Source organism: Pituophis catenifer, unplaced genomic scaffold, assembly GCF_029215685.1.
Source record: "Pituophis catenifer annectens isolate HBS135680 unplaced genomic scaffold, rPitCat1.0.hap2 SCAF_1, whole genome shotgun sequence".
In the NCBI taxonomy this organism is placed as follows: domain Eukaryota; kingdom Metazoa; phylum Chordata; class Lepidosauria; order Squamata; family Colubridae; genus Pituophis; species Pituophis catenifer.
Genome location: NW_027256881.1, coordinates 324,379,657 through 324,393,067, shown reverse-complemented (window position 1 = coordinate 324,393,067; position 13,411 = coordinate 324,379,657). Strand labels below are relative to the sequence as shown.

Below are 13,411 nucleotides of genomic sequence, written 5' to 3'. Positions count from 1 at the left end.
GGGGGTTTTCCCCCCCTTTTTTGAGAACTCTGGAGACTATTTTGCATGGCTGAGCCAAATTACTATAGCAACAGCATGAGTCAAGTGGGTGGATTTCTTGTGGGCTCTTTTAATGATTCATTTTTATTTATTTGTTTCTTGAAGAAGAAATGCCTCAAACATATTTTCAAACTGTAAAATTATTTTTTAAAAATCTAAATATCATAGCATAATATAGACACCTTTCTCTAAAAATCATACTCCCATAGATTGTATACCATAATAATAATTGTAATCTTTGGAGGCTTCCTCAGAATAATCCTCCCGGTGATGAATGGGTTGGGGACAGCAGGCGGAGTCAACATCTGAGCAGCTGCCTTTGGATTACAAGATAAAAGTAGGCAAACTTAATATAATTTTGTGAACTGTTTAGATAGGTAGCATCATCTTGCAATATATGAAGTAGCATTATTTTTTAAATACCATGCGGAATGTGAAGAGACGTCTTCTCAGGAACAAACATAGGAATGCATAATAAGCCGCATGAGTTAACTCACCCCCATCTAACTAGAAGGGGAAAAGTGGGGTAAATAAACTTAGGGTAATATGTCAAGAAAAACTAGATTCTAAATTAAGTAAATTGGGAGTCCGTGATAGGAAGTTTTGGAACAATTTTAAGCCTAAGCAGTATTTTACAATACTGTACCCAAAATGTTCAGTATCCAATATGATGAACTCTTCCTTAGATAATATCTTAAGGAACATGTTTGCATTCAAAAAGCCAAAAGACTTTTCATGAGGTTACAATTTTATTCTGATCTGGGAAGGGGCAACTAATTATTAGTTATCTACCTAGAACTCCTTGCTTCACCAACAATCACTGCCCCATGTTCCTTAACTGCTCTCCTTCCAGCTCAGAGCTTGATGACTGGATATCAGATTTAATTGGCAAGGAGGCAAAAATTAACATGGATGGAGTGCAGTAGGGGAATGGGACAAAATAGGTAGGACCATGAGTTATTTTGTTTTTCCTTTGCTTTATGGGGTGTTGTCTGTTTCAGACCTTAGGTAACAACTTTATTATGCTCACTAAAAACTTTGAACATGCATCAGCAACAGCATTTGCAGGATGTTTGTGTGTGTGTGTATGTATGTGTGTAAGGAGATCAATGATGACAGAGTGTTGCAATGAAATTTCTTATTGCTTTTGAACGTTTAACAAAGGGATGGGGCTTATATTGCACCATCTACTGTCTTTTTTCAGACAACTTTAACTTACAACTATTAGTTCAGACACCATTCAAAATTACAACATCACTAAATGAAGGGACTTACAACCCCTGTTCAAAATTATAGCCGCTGCAGAACCTGCGTGAACAAAATTTGGGCACTTGGCAATCTGCCCAGTTTTACAACTGACGGCACGGATGCTGCAGTGGCCCCACCACCTTCATCTCGTTCCGTTGAGTTCCTGTAGGATTGGGGGTGCTTCCTCACCACCCAGTCACGGCTTGGACCTTTACCTTTTCTATAGATCTACTTTAGGAAGCAGGAATCTGCCGCATGGACTTCCTACCTGGAAGTTCCTACACAGTATTGTCCCAGAAGTGGACACCATTTGGGGAGTGGATACAATGAATTGCAGCCGCTCTAGTATGGAGACTGCTTCCAGGACAGTGTCCCTTGGCTTCCATAATGGATAGGTACGTCAAGGGGCGGAGCAGCTGGCTCTCCTTCCTGAATGCGATCTTCAGATCACCATAAATCTGAAGATCATTAACTTTTCTATCCAATGTCAGCAATAAGTCCTTAAAGGATTTCCAGAATTTTATAGAAATATTTTAACCCTGTTCAAACAAGCCAACTCTATATTCTTTTCTTTTTGCTCAATATTCTAACATTCTTGATCTTTTATTTAATATTAAGATGCTTTTGATCTCTGTCCAAATCTCCTTTTTCCCATCTCAACCTTTTTTCCAAGATTCTAATAGTCCTTTTTGTAGTTCTAGTAATAGGTTATCCCCAGATCACATTTCAACTCATGACTTATTGCATAATCTGAAAAACCACTTCTTCCTGATTTCACTGACTAGTCCCACTTGGGTAGGCAGAGAGGGAATGTTATGCTTCCCATCAATTAAAGAACTTCAACTGGCAGGGTCAAGGCCAGGGGTCTCCAACCTTGGCAACTTTAAGACTTGCGGACTTCAACTCCCAGAATTCCTCAGACAGTCCACAAGTCTTTTTTTTTTATTTTAAATATTTTATTAGTTTTAAAAGTAAAACAATGGACATTGCTCAGCGTCTCTGGTTTCTAACATTTGCGTCTAAATCAAGTTAATAAGTAATCTATTCCTTGATCTATATACAAATTTACATATCTCCTATTTCATTATATATCAAGTATGTAGTATTTTACTTCCTAAACAACTATGCATGTATTTAATAAACCTATATTACATTCACAAATTCAATATACATTGAAATTCACAAATTCAATATACCAGTCCACAAGTCTTAAAGTTGCCAAGGTTGGAGACCCCTGGTCTAGGAAGTAATCCTTCTCTGCTCTTGTCTCTGACCTATGGAACAGCTTGTCCCCAGAGGCAAGGCTGAACCCTCCCTCCTCTCCTGGCCTTCCAGAAGACCATTAAGACCTGGCTCTGCCAACAGGCCTGGGGTCCAGGAGTGCTATGCAGCCCTGGGGGTAATTGGTGGGCCAAAGGTGCTCCCTCTGCTTTTTTAACTTTGGAATCGGCCCTTTTAATTTTGTTTTAATCTAGTTTTTAAACTGTTTTAGGTATAGCTTTTAAATCATTTTAGTGTTTTATGTGATGCAAGTGATATAGAAATGAGAGAGAGGGGGAGAGAGGGAGAAGGAGAGACAGAGTGAGACAGAGACAGACAGACAGACAGACAGACAGACAGACAGACAGAGATAGATAGATAGATAGATAGATAGATAGATAGATAGATAGATAGATAGATAGATAGATATTTTGACCTCTTAGTTAGTGGCTCTTGAGGGCTACATCTAAATTTAGTTCATTATTTTTTCTTTCCTTTTTGAAATGTTTTATATTGTCCATAAAAAAGATTTGACATATATGATATATTTTTTTCATTTATTGTTCGGATGCATTTTAACTTACTTCAAATTGTTTTAAAATTCACAATCATAAGAAAATTACAGATATACAAAATAAATGCGTAACTAAATTTCAGCCCTGAGATCTGAAAGAATTCAAAGGCCCTAAAATTAGAAAACAGATGCCACACTGGGCCCTGGCTTAGGGGATGCCCAACCCTGCTTTTGGTGCATCACCAGGCAATGCATCACATGGAAAATGACTACAGTGACATTTTGAACATGAAGCATTCATTTATGTGACAAAACAAAGTAGAATTTCTCAGCTCGGGTCATTATGTGTTCTAATTGCTCTGCTTGCATACAATACATTCACAAAACATGTACATACCAGTGGTAGGTTGCCCCTGGTTCGAACCAGTTCGCAAGAACCAGTAGTAAAACCAATGGGAGGCTCCGCCCACTGACTCAGACGTCATCATAGGTGATCTGCACATGCGCAGAAGAGCACAGGTGGGCGTGATGTGAACTGGTAGTAAAGGTAAGTAGAACCCACCAATGGTGGGATTCCGCCAGTTTGCACCACTTCAGGAGAACTAGCTGTTAACTTTCTGAGCAGTTTGGTAAACTGGTTGTTGGAAGAAATCATTAGGGCAGAGAACCGGTTGTTAAATTACTTGAATCCCACCACTGGAACCCACCCCTGCTACATACACAAATGAACTATACCAGTGGTGGGTTCCTCCCGGTTCGGCCGAGCCGGTAGCGGTGACAATATGACATCACCAAACTGGTTCTCTTTGTTCGGGAGCTGGGCCCTCCTGCGCTCCAACATTATTCTTACCTTTTATTTGGCCCCACCCCCAATCTATTCGCTGCTTCCCGAGTCCCAGCTGATCGGCTAGAAGGAAAACTGTTTAAACTCTTGCCGCGGGGCTTCAAAGGGCCGTCCTACAGCTGATCAGTGTTAGACTGATGTGTGAAAAACAAATGGGTAGACCGGTGCCTCCAAAAACAAATGAGTAGACCGGAATGCTCCAAGAACAAATGGGTCAATCAGTATAGCTCTGCAAGCAGTTAAAAGCCTGGTAGACCAGTACCTCTGCTAAATCCTAAAGAATTGTCACATGACCACCAAACCACACCCACAAAATAAGCCACGCCCACAGAACCGGTAGTAAAAAAATTTAGAACCCACCCCTGAACTAGGTCCACCCTGACTTCCTTGATCTCTCTCTGGTTTTTGATACTATCAAACATCATATCCTTCTGGAGGAATCCACAGTGCTCCCCATTCCCCAAGCCCACAGAACCGGTGTTAAAAAATTTTAGAACCCACCCCTGAACTATACCTCTTGGATTCTTAAGAAATAGCCAAAGAGGAGAGAGGGAAACCTGAAATCAAATTAGAGCAGAAAGTTATTAATCTAGAGTGCTCTCTTTTTTCCCAGGGGAAGTGGCCATAAGAGAAATGTGAGGCAGAAATCTTCATTCAATCTCTCTAGAGGCTCAGATCATTCTGCTGCCTTTATAGAAAGGTAGACCCAACACAATTATAAATAATGGCCGGGGCCCACTGAGATTGCAAACAGAGACTTCCTTTCCAGAATGTACCCTCTGGAGAAAAGGTACAAAACTTTTGTTGAGTCTGCAACAGTTGGAAAAAAAAAAGAAAGAAAAGCAAAATATAAACACAAACTTACTACACACCAACTGCATATTATTCCTTCCCCTCCACTCCAGCCCTGAAAAGGAAAGCGGCTATGCCAATTATCTGCACTCGTGACTGAGAATCAGCAATGATTCTGTAATGCACTTCCTGGTGTTCCCCACAAACAGAACACAAACAAGCAGAAGCAGATGCTGAAAGCTGCCCCCCCCCAGCTGCTGAAATGACTGTTTCATCCACAGGCAGTTAATTCTGCACCTTGATACTGTAGTTCTTGACCTATTAAGTAAGAGGAATGCAAAACTAATTCCTAGGAGGGTCTGTCAACCAGTATATATATCCCAAAGAATGGAAGCACACAGTCATCTAAAATCCCTTTTCTTTGAGCCCGGGCTCATATTACCATACGTGGTGGACATGTGTAGAAGCTAAAAGATACTGGACTAAAATCATGGGTGGGTTCTAAATTTTTTTACTACCGTTTCTGTGGGCGTGGCTTATTTTGTGGGTGTGGCTTGATGGTCATGTGACAATTATTTAGGATTTAGCAGAGATACTGATATACCAGGCTTTTAACTGCTTGCAGAGCTGTACCAATCTACCCATTTATTTTTGCTGGCACTGATCTACTCATGTATTTTTGCAGGCACTGGTCTACCCATTTATTTTTGCAGGCACCGGTCTACTCATTTGTTTTCTTTTAACAATGATCAGCTGTAGGGCGGCCCTTTGAAGCCCCGTGGCAAGAGTTTAAACAGTTTTTTTCCCTCTAGCCATCAGCTGGGACTCAGGAGGCAGCAATAGATTGGGGGTGGGGCCAAATAAAAGGTAAGAATAATGTGGGGGGGACGGGCAGAACCGGTTCGGTGACATCATATCGTCACCGCTACCAGCTCGGCGGAACCGGGAGGAACCAACCACTGACGAAAATCCACACATGGTTGGAAAAAATGACAAAAAAACACATAGACTTAAAGACCAGAGATTTTTTTTATTAGGAATTGTGCCAGAAACATACAATAGAGAATTGAGATATTTGATTGTGAATGTATTGACAGCGGCTAGAATTGTGCTTGCGAAAAACTGGAAAAATGAGAAAATACCAACACAAGATGAAGTTATTAAGAAAATCATGTGCTGAAATGAGTAAATTGACATTTGAAATTAGAGAACAAGAAGATAAACAATATTATAAGATATGGGATTTATTTACCAATGGCTAGATACTAAAACATGGAAATGAAATATGAAATATAAAATGAATGTTATAATATGTGAAAACAATTTCTTTTGGAATGCCATTGTTAGATAAATGACAAATGAGGATAATGATATAAAGATATATATCAGGTTGATAACATGAGAAATTAGATAATTTGTAAAACGAAGCACAAGGGATTTGTAACCGATCGACACACTGTTTGCAATTGTAAGGGATGATGGTTGTTTTATGTTTTGTTTGTTTAAAAATAAAAAAAAATTCAAAAAAAATATAATCCCTTTTCTTTGTTTTGCAAGTCTGCAACTGAATCAGAAAGCAGAAGTTTGTTTGTACCCAAAAGACTTCTCTTTTCTTTTCACTAGTTTTGCTTGTGATAATTGTAAGATCAACAAAAGCTGTGGTGGGCCACAAGGAAGAAAACCACGTATGAAATGTATGAATCATTGATGTACAGCAAGCAATATGAGTGGATCATTTCCCAACACAAATTGAATTCCAGCTGAATTCTTGCCAGTTGTCAGGGCATTTATTAATCCCATGTTTGGCTCTGGGACTAATTACCCTGGTTTAGAGGAGATGGGTCGTGGCTTAATCCAAGTTGTCAATAATCTGAAAAGAAACGCGAGAAAGGTTTCTAATAAAACTCATTTATTTGTTATAAAGAAAATAAAACACCTCACTAACTAAGAAAAGTTAATTGTTACATTTTTGAAAGTAATTCTCCTGCCGGTCCAAGACGGACCTTGCTGGCAGGAGAACAAAGGAAAGATTCGATGTTGCTTAATTCATGGCGAACAATGGCTCAGGGAACCAACAGCACCAAGCGCGCCCGGCTTTGCGATGAAGTAGCTTTACGAGAGAGAGAGCTCTAATTATATACATCTTCTGAATAAGTAGCCATAGCACTGAGTGCATTATTTTTGGAACAGAGTGAGAAGAAAATGTTTGCAGAATCTGAATACTTTCTCCTCCCGAAATCTGAAAGCTGGTCATTAAAAAAAAACAAAAACTTTTGTGTATATATGTGTGTACATATGTGTGTATGTTTGTATTAGATTTATGTCGCCCCTGTCCCTGCTAAAGTGACTCTGAATGTATTTGCATTTGGAGTATTTACATTTCTATGTTTCCCCAAAACCTTATTTCCTCCCCCAGCAGTACACAAATGTGTTACCAAATTCAACACCATCTAGAGTTTTTGGAGTGATTTCAGTTCATAAATCTTATAAATAAAGTAAAAAAACAACAACAAATGAACAAATCAATTAAACAACAACAATAATAAGCAGAATAAAAATGATGAGGAAAAAAAATCGAATCGAATCAAGAAGGAAGCAGTAGTCTGTATCTTGAAAATGGTTTTCTAAAATACCTCAGATTTTTTTTTTTAAAAGTTCTTTCATCTAGTGCTGGAAGGGCTACAATGTAGAGCTATACAATATAGAGCCAGGCAAGTATTCCAGACAGGAGATCCCGCTAATCAAAATCTCCTTTCTCCTATGACTTTCCCCTGTGCATACCCAGGTTTTCCTTCTGAGCAATATACATTACAAGCAAACTAAACCCAGACTGCCATGCAGATGGACCAATATTATCAGGTTAGTTTCAAGAGATAAATCCATTTTCTATTTTAATATCAAGCTGACCAGTGGTGGGTTGCCCCCGGTTCGGACCGGTTCACAAGAACCGGTAGTAAAACCAGTGGGAGGCCCTGCCCACCGCCTTGGATGTCGTCATCGGCGATCTGCGCATGCGCAAAAGCTTCCATTGTGATCCTGTTGCGAACCAGTAGTAAAGGTAAGTAGAACCCACCCCTGAAGCTGACCCTTCTACATACTCTAGCCCAGGGGTCTCCAACTTGGCAACTTTAAGCTTGGCGGACTTCAACTCCCATTGAAGTCTGCCAGACTTGCCGAGGTTGGAGACTGCTGCTCTAGCCAGCTCCGTCTTATCATCTGCTTGTCATTCTCCTTGGTCATCGCTGCATTTCTGGACCTATTAGGCTTCTGATCTGCCAAAAGGTGATAGACGGGGATCAGGAGGTTAAGGGCAGAGGATCAGGAGGGCTGAATCCAAAACCACAGAATGCAACAAGCATACATCCTGACCTCCACAAAAGCTGACTTCATTCACATCCTCCAATTATCAAACTAGAGATGAAAACTGGCTGAAATCATTTAACCCAAAGCACATACCACTGAATTGGTGGGTTACAGGCAATTTTTTTTTTCTTATCTTACCAACAAAATCTACCAATTAGATTAGAACTCCTATTTTGCATAGAACAGTTCGGAGCAGTATTTCTCAATCTTAGCAACTTTAATATATGTGGACACCCATAATTCCCCGGTCAGCATGGGACTTCTGGGAATTGAAGTCCACATTTCTTAAATTTTCTGAAGTTGAGAAACACTGCTCTATAATGACCCTGCTGAATCAGTAATGATAAGGAGAGTAGTTCATTGGCTCTAGAGGAGCGAGGCTGGGAAGGCTAGCCTAGGTGGCTGAGCTGAATTCACATCTGCATCTAAATGAACTTTCTATCCTAAGTCCTCTCTGGCTACCCATTGCATTATCAACTGCCTGTGAGGGAACATGAATAGGAACCTATGAATAGGAACTTGGACTTGGAATGAAGGAGGCGGCTTCATGTTACATGCCTGCTATGGCTAAGCCAGCCACCATCACTTGGCTTCCGCTTCCTCTACGGTAGACAGGAGTGACAACATTGGGCAGGGGGATTTTAATGAAGCTGATAAAGCATTTTGCACGAAGCCCTATGCAAAACATTGCACAAAAATAGTGATCTGTTAAAAACAGGAACATATCCCGCCATCTGCTTCTAATTATGAATCCTGTGGAGTACATAAGGAACTGCCTTTGTTCAGGCCAAACTCTTTGTCCATCTTGCTCAGCAGCGTCTTTCTTACTGGGAACAACTCATCGAAGTTTCAGATGGAAAAGAGCTCTTTTTTTAAAAAAAAAATCATTTTGCCCAGAGCTGAACCAAGCCTTTTGCATGGGAAGCCTGTAATCACATGTCAGGCTGTCAATCTGCTATCCTTCCAGCCATGGGTTTATTACTTCGCACCTGAGGACCCTGTCATTTGTTAGTGACAGACGCATTCAGCAGAAAACATACTGGATTTTTCTCTCTAGAAATCCATCCCCCCTCCCAGTTTATGCAAATTTAGCCATGTGCCTTCCTCTTGAAAAGATGTGCCTCCGAAGTAAATTACAAAAAGGTCCATAAAATGAGAGCCTCTGAAACCTTATTTGAAAAGTCAAAGGGAAAACAACAAAACAAGCATTAGGGTTTGATTTAATGCAAAGGATCATGTAGATCAGGGCTCGTCAACCTTAAACACTCAAAGAGCCACAAAGGTCCTACCTGGGAGCCCCCGTTCAATTCTGGAGCCGAGCGGAAGTCCGGTTCCCCCATAATTGTCGCCTCCTAGCGCGGCGTCCTTTTTCCTCTACCTGCTCTAACCAAAAGTCCTGTCAATTGTGGTGCTGACCAGCAACAGGGAGCCGCAGCAGAGGGATGAAAGAGCCACATGTGGCTCCAGAGCTGCAGGTTGCTGACCCCTGATGTAGATCATAGAGTGGAACTTGTAGCTTTCCACAGTTCCTTGGAATTTATCTCTTCCAATAAACCTGGAGGGCACAAAGTTCAGATATAATAGGGGCCCCAATAGAAGAGAATATCTGCAACTCGGGGTTGAACTGCGACATCCTTGATGCTTTCTGATCTTGGTAGTTTGCTTGTAGATGTTTCCTTACTCAGGTAATATCATAAGTGCTAATCAATGTGCTAGTGCCAGTGACTAGCACTGTGACCATTACTAGCCAAAAGCACTGATGATATTGAGTCAGGTAAACAACCAAGCTCAGAGAATACCAAAGATGCCATAATAGGGGCTACAGTACAAACACAGCTGTTGAACCACCAACTTCCTCACTTTAGTAGTTTATCCTGTTTCAAAAGTATATCAGCCTTATATGACTCTGGAAAGTCTCAAGCAGGGTTAAAGCCAGCAGCCTTTCCTTTTTGTATGCGTTTGGGGCTAGACTGGCTTTGAATGTGGGGATTCCTTTAGAGAGCCTGGGATAGAGCTACTCATTTCTATGAATTGGCCTAATCATTTTTTATTTTATTTTTTTTGCATGACAGTAATAGACAACTATATCAGCTATTGCCCCATCCAGGGACAGTAAACTGCACAAATCAGTTAAGAGTTTTCATGGTCTGAGCCAACGGGACAATCAATTTCATTGGGTGAATTTATTTTAAAATGTTCTGAGATACTCTGTGGTGACATTATGGGAAGATTCAGAAAGGACAATGCTGTGTCAGTTATCAGTTTAGGAATAATTACCATGTCTTTCTTTTAAATAAAAACAAAGTAAAAAAAAAAAACCACAGGAAAAACAAAACATCAAATACCGTTGTCCATAAATAAGATCTACCATGGTCTCTATCATCCACGAGTCTTCATCGCAGAGGATTTTTAATATGCCACACCCATTGAGGAAATGCCAAACTGCTTCAAAACAAAAGTCGAGTGCTGTAGCTTTCTACATTATCTTTAAACAAATTGCACTGTAATTCACTCAAGAGCCTTAGGGCAGAATAGCTGATTATATGTGGAGAATTCCACACAATCCTGTTAACATGAAAGGAACAGGTGGGTGTGGCAGCTTCTGTTATAGCACACAAATGGAGAGAAATTGAGGTAAGTTCTGCAGTTTGAAAACCTGCCCAATTTGATCCCAAATCACCCCACAAAAGCAGCTGGGAAAAAAGGTTGCTCTTTTGTGTGGATTGCAATTTTATTTTATTTTTTAAATCAAGGGCTGCTTTGGCTGTTCGCCAGGAGAAGCCACTACAGATGCTATTTTCTTAAGATAACAGGAAATTTGCAGACATAACCGCTCACAAGAGAGATCACCGGATTTGATGTCACTGCAGAAATCACTTAAATATATTATGGGTGGGGGGAGTAATTATAAATGGTTCCCCTTATGGACAAGAAACAACAGGTACCTTCTGCAATGGTTACTGATATATCCAGATGCTCAACACCATTAACTTTTATGGGTTGCCATAATGCATGATTAATGTGAGAAAAGCTAAGAGTGGAGAGAGGATGCAGAGTTTATTTCATAAAATATAAATGGATTTGTAAACTGTTTTTTCCCCTTGCAGTTTATTTCTCAGAGTTGCTGCCTTGCAAATTAGATTTCACTCCACTCCACCCTCCCTAAACTCAGTGGGACATTTCTGAGCAAATATTGCACTGCAATATTCAGGTTCCCGAGTTTCAACATCAGAAAAAAAGAGAGAAAAAGATGCTTATTTTGCTATAGTTACTTCCGACTCTTCTGGTCAACAAACCAGGTTCCTTTTTAAGAAATCAGAATTAACAGTTTCACATTTGATCCACGTCATGTCTCTTTCTTCTGAGAATGCTTTTTGAAGAGAAGTTGCCCACAAGAAAAAAAAATGAGACATTTGCAATTATTCAGTGCTATTTTGAAAAATAATAATAATGAGAGTTTAGGGGAAAATATGTTGAGAAGCTAATCTCCAGCTTTTAAAACAGATGAAACAAGAAGCAGGAAAGCAGCTAATTTCCATTCCACAAAGATTGACAGGCGGGTTTTCTAAATTCAGCCTTTGTTCTCCCAGTCTGAAATTTCTTTCATGGCCTTTTGTTAATAGTTTTGCCCCTAAGCCTTATTTCCACAATCTCAGAATTCAGCAAAGATGCACCCATGCCTGCTTTATGAATGGGAGAAGAATAAAGAGGAACGGCGGATCCATTTGCTTTCAAGAGAAACCCAGCCAGGTTGCTCATTCATTCTACACAACCACTTTAAAAAACTACTATCTACCCACTGGTCGGGAAATAAATACGAAGCCCTCCTTCCTCCTCACCCATTTGGTTATTTTACACTTGACTATGATGTGATCAAACAAAATAAGGTTTTCCCCACCCTAGTAGGTTTCCAGTCCATGAGCCACCCAAAATCTCAGCAGCAACAAAAAAAAATCCCCATAACATGGAGAAATATTTGCTGATGAAGGAGCCAATTCACAATGTTTTCATTTTTCCACCACTGCTCTGCCCCCAGCCAGCTTCTCTAGGGAGGGAAGCAGGAATAACTTTAACAGACAATACCAAGCACCAGATATTTGTAAGTGTGGGTGGAATTTCTCTTTCCTTCAACCTAGTAAATATATCTGAATCGGAATCAAACCTCTCCATCCACGCACCCACCCATCCCATCCTTATTATTATTATTATTATTATTATTATTATTATTATTATTATTATTATTATTATTATTATTATTATGTAACAATGCCTGATCTGAACAAAGAGAGCTGCAGAGAACAAATGCATTAGAGAAATTGGGGGGGGGGAATCACTCCTCCTCCCCTTCCTCCTCCCCCCCCCCATCTCGAGCGCAACGGACAGGGTTGAATTCACGCCTATTTCGACTTAGCCCTAACAACTGGACAATGCAACCCTGGGGTGACACACACTACAATGCAATTTTAATGCAGCTACGGCAGAAAGCGATTTTGCAAGGAGTTGCCACTCACTCCCATTCACACACACGCTTGCATGCGAGCCAGAGAGAGCCGGCGCGCAGGCTTGGAGTGAGTGCAAAGCATTCATCCATTTGTCTCGCAGTTGCTCTGCCTGGGGTGGAGGCTCATCCGTCAAACCTTCCTCTCTCTTATTAAGCTCATCGGTTCTCATTTCCCAATTCCTGGGTTGCAACAGCTCGGTCTTTCCCCCACGATTGGTGGCGATTTGCTAGCCCGGCGATCCGACTCCAAGCCGAATCCGCCCGCTCCATCCCCGCTTCTTTCCCGCATCTCCGACTTTCTCCGGGACCCATCAAGCAGGGAATGGGCGGAACGCAGAAGCGGCGCGTTGGAGCAGCAAAGGGAAACGCGCGCCGCTTGGGAGAAGAAGGCTTACATCTGCACCTTCTCTCCCCGGCTTCGGCTTATCTACCTGGCGGAGAGGCGATCCCGGAGAGCCGTCGGCGCAAGGCAGGCGAGAAAAACCTTCCCTCCGAGACTTCTGCGCCCTGGATCCAGCTGCGAGATGTGGCAAGGAGGCGAACTCGCCCGGGTGCGGCGCTTAGGAGCAACAGCTGATGGAGCGGAGGAGCGAGCAGCGCCTTAGCCTGCAAATAAAGTCCCACCCAGTCTTGCCTGTGATATCAGCTCCTCGTTGTACAGGAAACGGAACATCCACCACTTCCTCCTCTAGCTACTGGGGGGGGGGTGTTTTTGGTTCTTAACTGGCAGCCCCTGTGGTTGCCCAACTGGTCTGCAAGTCTTTCTTTTTACTCCAATCCTTTGCTTCTTTTTTTTAAAAAAAAGGGTGGAAGGTTTTTTTCCCCTCCCCTCTTTTCATTTTTTGAGCAA

At 41.2% G+C, this 13,411-nt stretch overlaps 1 protein-coding gene across 1 annotated transcript in view; it reads right to left on the bottom strand.

Annotated features, from left to right (window-relative positions):
* Positions 1–13,103, bottom strand: part of GNG2 (G protein subunit gamma 2) — a 57,008-nt gene extending 43,905 nt beyond the window's left edge. Inside the window, exon 1 of the mRNA XM_070931669.1 lies at positions 12,993–13,103. The gene's annotated coding sequence lies outside the window, so the exon portion shown is untranslated. The remainder of the gene's footprint in view (positions 1–12,992) is intronic.
* Between the last annotated feature and the right edge of the window lie 308 nt (positions 13,104–13,411).